This window comes from Pseudochaenichthys georgianus, chromosome 10 (assembly GCF_902827115.2).
Source record: "Pseudochaenichthys georgianus chromosome 10, fPseGeo1.2, whole genome shotgun sequence".
NCBI classification, from domain to species: domain Eukaryota; kingdom Metazoa; phylum Chordata; class Actinopteri; order Perciformes; family Channichthyidae; genus Pseudochaenichthys; species Pseudochaenichthys georgianus.
Genome location: NC_047512.1, coordinates 35,584,090 through 35,590,932, shown reverse-complemented (window position 1 = coordinate 35,590,932; position 6,843 = coordinate 35,584,090).

Below are 6,843 nucleotides of genomic sequence, written 5' to 3'. Positions count from 1 at the left end.
TCTAACAGAAGTTAAATCCATTTCTCACTTATTCTGACAATGTACTTGACCCCAAATAAAAGAACCCAATAAAAAGAGTTGTTAAATAATAGTGAAGTCACGTTGTAATAACAATAACTCATCTCTCTCGAGTTTTCTTTTTGAGCTTTGCTAAAAGCCACTGTGTCAAGTGTCCATCTTGCGTTGCCGTCCGGACTTCCGGACCATTTCGCACATGCGCAGTACCGATCAGGCAGGGGGACGGATCGGGTAGTGACAGGGACCAAGCCCCCAGGAAGTGCGCCGGAGTCTGATGAGAATATTCGTGCTGGTCAAACGGCGGTACTACACTTCCTTTTGGTTGCTGGGCCCGGAAACACTTTTTCCCATTGACTTACATGGGGAAAGAGTGGTCTGTAACTCGTTGGATAATTTTTTTTTCATCTAAATAAACTACCCAGTATGAACGTTTGTATAGCCCTTATTAAAAACATTCGTTCCTCAAGTTGTAAAAATGTGCTAATAACGTTATTCTGAGAGTTATTTCCCTCTGCATTATGAACGCGCATCTAACCCACGGGACCGCGCCGCCCGGCACGTTCATGTTACGTGTTCAGTACTACATGAGTTTCTCTTTACCCATGGATGCACAATAAGAACGGACCCATATCGCCTTACTGCCAGCCCACGGAGCTGAAATAATGGATATATTGCACATGTTTGCTGTAATTCATCATTTGTAAAATATTATACTACATGGGCTGTATGATGTAAATCTCGTACCGTAAATGTTGTATTAAATAAAGTTAATATTACTGACGTAGATTAACGTTCCTGTAGCTTCTTATTGCACTTGCAATTGTTTTAGTTACTTGTGGGCTACTTAACATGAATAATCACAGTTACTATCCTTCTACTCCATCACATTTCAAAGATGGAGGCAATAGGCTATTGTTATTTTAACTCCACCACAGTAATCCATCATCAGCTTTACTTTTTAGATAAAGTTTTAACTCACAATTGATCATAACAGGCTTCAACATATACATTTTTATATATTACCAAGGGATTTCATGTACAACCCACACAAGTATCATGCTAAATGAAGCTCTGTTGCTTGGATATCACTAGATCCTGATGTCAGCGTAATATAAAAGTACATAACAATTGATGTGTAATTTAGCATAATTTACTAGCTAGCCGCTAGCTGCTAACTGCCGCCTCGTTAATATAAATTCAGTACCATGCTGTCATCAGCGTGAGAAAAAGTTTTTAGAGAGTACTTGTCCATGGACAAGTGAGTTTGGAAATGTACTTGTCCGAATACATTTTTCACTTGTCCAGAATGGACAAAAATTGGGGCCCCTGGAATCTTCTTCTTCGCCATCGTATCTTACATTTTCCCACGGTTTTTACGGCACCGCTAACGTAAGTGAGCGGTAACATTTTACTGCATTACACATAGGGTTGGGTATCGTTTGGATTTTAACGATTCCGGTTCTGCTTTTCGATTCCGGTTATTTTCGGTTCTCGATTCCGGTTCTTTGAGAGGGTAAAAATAAGTCCCATGACAAACTGGGAGAAAAATATATTTATGAAAACATTAAGTCAAATCTGTATTCCTATTTACAAATCACTTCATACTGTTTAATTTCTTACGGTTATTGAATACAATTATATAAAAATAATCTCTGCATTGTTTAGTTAGTTCTAAGTGGTGCAGTTTGAGAATGTACAATTGGCCCAGTCTCCTCTGATGTTACACTGCAACCTGCCTGTGAGACAGAGTCCAACCACACATGTCCAACACATAGGACTAATACTAATAATAATAATAATAATACATTATATTTATAGCCTATAGGCCTAGCGCTTTTCTACAACTCAAAGACGCTTGCACGCTTACACATGTCCTACAATACACATGCTGCAGCTGCTCACTGTTTGTAAAAGTAAATAAATAGTATTTTCATTTCAATAATGTACTGTCTATACCCTGCTTCATAAACAATACTGACATCCCTGTGCTCCTCCGAGTCTGGGGGTCCGGGGATGTGAGGACAGCGCGACGACACAGACAGGGAGGCTGCTTCACTTCATAAAGGAAATGGCGGTCAATAGTAACAACATAGGAGCTAAAACGCTTAATAACCTTCATTACATGTTAGAGAAAGAACATAAGAAAGTTTGACAAAGATGAGGCTGTTAAACGGGCAGCAGATCTGCTGTGTGTAGAGAGAGAGAGAGAGAGAGCCGCAGAGCTGCACCGTGCAGCAATCAGCTGATACGGAGCATAGAGAGAGAGAGCTGCAGTCCGCGGGGCTCGGCCTCGCCTCCTGTCCTCACAACTCTTATTAATCCCGGGACCGGACAATTGTTATTTGTTCCTACACGGAACAGAGTTTTGCTTCCCAACCCTGCCACTGTGCTACACTTCCCGCCCCGCCCCGCCCCCGTCTAACAGTACAGAAAGCGGCGAGATGCATTTCCTTAGGAATCGACAAGCAGAACCGAAACTAACACTTCTAAACGAACAATGGCGGACACGTACAATTTGCGAATGAGTTCTGCCTTTTGTAAACTGAATTTATCTATAATTTGTCAATAAATCAGGGCGAAAAACGTCACTTGTCCGCCGGACAAGTCAATTGAAAGATCTACTTGTCCGATATTGTAAATAACACGTCCCGGACGGTGGGACGTGTACTTTTTCGCACACTGGTCATGAACGCGCAGTGCTGTTACGTGTACGCAAATTCACGCGCTTAATGTGAACGAGCCTTTTGGGCGGTGTGGTTAAAGTTGCGCATGCTCTATGAGTGCACATACGGGTACTTCTCAGGCATGCCGGGTAATCTGTGACGTTTCGCTCTCTCAAAAGTTGGGCCATTTTGTCATCATGCGCTAATGAGCAACTCTCATAGGAATGAATGAGGCCCCGCTTCCCACGCTGTATCCAGTTCTTATTATACATCCATGGTTGGGACTCCCAGCAGCTTCTACTGAAGCCTTCCGAGTAAATCGCCAGAACGCCGACACCTCCTCATCTCCACTGCTCCCATGTTTTATTTTGTGTTGCCATAAGTTAGTCTCTCTGCGTTTCTGCGCTGGGCTAATGCTAATAATGCTAATGCGAGGATAATAAAATGGCGGCTTCACAAAACTTTTTGGGAGTTTTACGGGGCGTGGTTTGCAATCCGCCCAGCCAATCAGAAATATAGCTCTTTTCTCACAAGAGAGCCACACGAAAGTCCCTGCTCTCTAGTGCCACTTTCACACCAGCGCTTTTTCAGCTCCGGCTCGGAGCTGGAGCCTGAAAAGCGCCGGTTTTTCCTGTTCACACCGCAGCGGCGCCGGTTCTTAGCTCCGGAATCGGGTTCACTTCCAGCTCCAAAAAATTGTCGGTCTAGAGGCAAGCGCTTCGGAGCTAAGAGGTGGCCTCGCTTACGTCTCTTACGTCGAGGCGGGCAGGAAACTAAACCCACTTCCCCTGAACATGGGTCGACTGTTATGCCTGCCTACAAGCAGTAGTGCTTATAAACACACTTTATAAAGTCAGGCAACACTAACCAGGCTTCGTGTGATTCTGTTTATTTGTACCTTACTTTGACCATCCGTTCACTGTTATCGATTGTGGAGAGAGGCAGACGTGTTGTTTTGTATTATTGCAGCTATCGGATGCAAGTAGTCAGTTTAGCTTCGGTTGCTATGCTAACATCACCCGTTTTATACCAGAGAAACTTTCATAACAGCGTTGTGATACCAACCAGCGTCAATTCAGACTGACACACATTCACTTAGGCTAAGGGGAACTGGGGATATGCATCAGCTGCTTGTGTGAGTCGGACAGTGAATACTTTAGAACGGCCGCTGCAGTGTGAGCTAACCGGGAGCTAACGGGAGAATAAACTCCTGTGAAAGAGCAGCACTGCAGCGGTCGGTAAATCCTGCAGAAACACATTAATAAACAATGAACCACGGCACTCTGGAGCAAAGTATAAGGTTGGAGAAGTCGTTATTCAATTTATTCTGGCTTCGTGTGATTAAAAGCAACACGATCATCGACCCGACGCAGTTCCCCGTTGTTGTTGTGAGCGCCGTAATGGCTGCCGTTGGGGAGCAAATCAGCGATGTTTAACGGTGACGTCATGACGCAGCAGGGGCAGCTCTGGGGCGCCAGTGGGCGGTGTGAACAGAGTGGGAGCTGAAAAGGGAAACCGGAGCTGAATCAGAAAAGCTCCCGCTCGGAGCTAGAAAGGGAAAAGCGCTGGTGTGAAAGCCGCATAGCAGGGTCTTTCGTGGGGATAAAAAGGTTCTCATGAACTAATTTTAGTACCGGCTCTTTTTGGTGTGAACGCGACAAAAGAGTTCTCATCAACTAAGTTCTCATGAACCTTTGTGGGAAAAGTACTGCGGTGTAAATGCGCCTAATGGCTCTGCCCCTCAGCGCTGCTGCTTGCTTCAGTCTGTGGCCGTTTCTCAATCCCAAGTAAAACTGCTGCAGAGCAACTATTTCAAGTATACTACGTCATCGAGTGGCGCCGAAGGACTGTTTAAATGCATGTTAAATGCCCAGCATTCTGCGCCACTCTATGACATAGTATACTTGAAATAGTTGCTGTGCAGCATGTGTACTCGCGATTGAGAAACAGCACCTGCCTGTAATCTGAGAAGGTCCCGCCTCTCTGGCTGGCTCCCGCCCGGAAAATCTTCAGTGTTGATTGACACTTCAGTAATAGCAGATCAGATAGCGCTGTGGGCGGGACATAGAGTGGTGACTGCAGCCAGAAAAACGGCCGCATCAGAGCCAAAGTTTTATCGATACCGATAATCGGTCAAATGCGGAATATCGGCCCCGATAATCGGCCTGGCCGATATTCCACCTGGTTGGTAAAGCTCTTTAAATTCGTTAGCATAGCTAGCTAACCAGATGCTAATAACAACAGATTGCCACTGTGCTTACAACTAAAGACACAGCCACGCAAACACTGCGGTGTGTACGGCTCCTGCAATATTTGAAGAGCTGGAGCGACGTTTGGATGTTCCGGTGCTCTCCGTCAGCACTCTAGTCTACACTCCTTTCAGACGAGACATATACTACGTGAAGAAACGTTACGCTCGTGTTGTGTTCAAGGAACCTTGAACCAGGAAAAACAGGCACTCGCTTGTTTAATTATTTTGCGGTCTAGATTTCTTCTGCTTCTTTTTTGAAGAATGAAACGAAAAGTCTTCGGTTCTCCACGAATTACACAAGTCAGCTTTAAAAAAGCGGGAGGCGCCGAAAAGCGACTAATTTGCATCACTGAATCCTTTAAGGCCCTGACACACCTACCCGATTTTGGGAGTCAGAGGCCGTCAGAGGCAGTCGGCATTCGAGGCGCCCTAATCAGGTTGGTGTGTCCTGCACCGTCGTTGCTTTACGGCACATTTTCACACCTCCCCAAAGAAAGTCGGCCAAAGAAATCACTTTGATTGGCTGTTGCCTCTTTTGAATGACGAATACACACTACCGCTGCCTGCTGGTAAGGACAGTTATTGCCATTCGTCGACTGAAGTCTTTGCGGTGTGTTCGTAGGCGGGCGGCGTAGGCGGGCGGCGTAGGCGGGCGGCGTAGGCGACGTAAAAGTCGGGACGCCTTCGGTACGCGTTCTTTGGTCTCATGTTGGTGTGTAGCAGATATATACACAGCCCCCCCCCTCACCAGGCCTCTCGGGTCTTGTTGGCGCGCAGCTGCAGGGAGGTGATGTTGGAGAGGGAGGTGGTGCTCCACTCCAGAGGGTTCTTCCTCCTGTCTGCCTCCGACATATTCTTTATGTCCAGAGCACACACTGCGAACGCCTCCTGGACCTACACACACACACACACACACACACACACACACACACACACACACACACACACACACACACACACACACACACACACACACACACACACACACACACACACACACACACACACACACACACACACACACACACACACACACACACACACACACACACACACACACACACACACACACACACACACACACACACACACACACACACACACACACACACACACACACACACACACACACACACACACACACACACACACGTTATTGACATAAAGCCCCCTCTAGGCTTTAATATGTTCAATTTTTTCCTCTCAGCTGTGTGGTGCTGACCTCAGCACTGTGCTTGTCTCGGGCCATCAGCATGAGCAGCTCCTCCACCAGGTCAGCCTTATTGTCATGACCCAGAGCACAGATATCTGGAAACAGGGAGAAAATATCATTATGATATCAATACTGTAATATCGTCAGGGTTGTCTTTTCCGTGTTTTAAAGGCTGCATAAAAGGATGTCATCATCTGTTTTAGCTCTTTTCATATTTGCCTTTGCCTAGTTATTATATCCACATTAATAGTGATTATTTATCATTTTGTACACATACCCTTCCAGATGGTGGGCAGCAGGTCCAGGCGGCTGTCTGTGTCCAGAGCCTGAAGCAGGTCCTTCAGACCCTGGGGATTCGGGTAGTACAACTGTAAACCCACAACACAATCACAACTACTGTTATAGTTCCATCAAAAATGTCTACGTCAAAAAAACTAAAACGATCCAATCTTTTCACAAACTTTAGGTCTGATCATGACTACCAAATGCTTTAGATGCCGTATTGTTTACATTAATGGTATCACTGATTCTCAAGCGAGACATTATAAGATTTTATACTGACCGAGGGAACAAGTTTTCTGTACCACGTCAGCACCACGTCAATGTGCTCCATCATACACAGCAGGTTGAAGAAACGCCGGCTGGAGAGGAGAGGAAAGAGAGGGGAGGAGAGAGAAGAGAGGAGAGAGAAGAGAGAG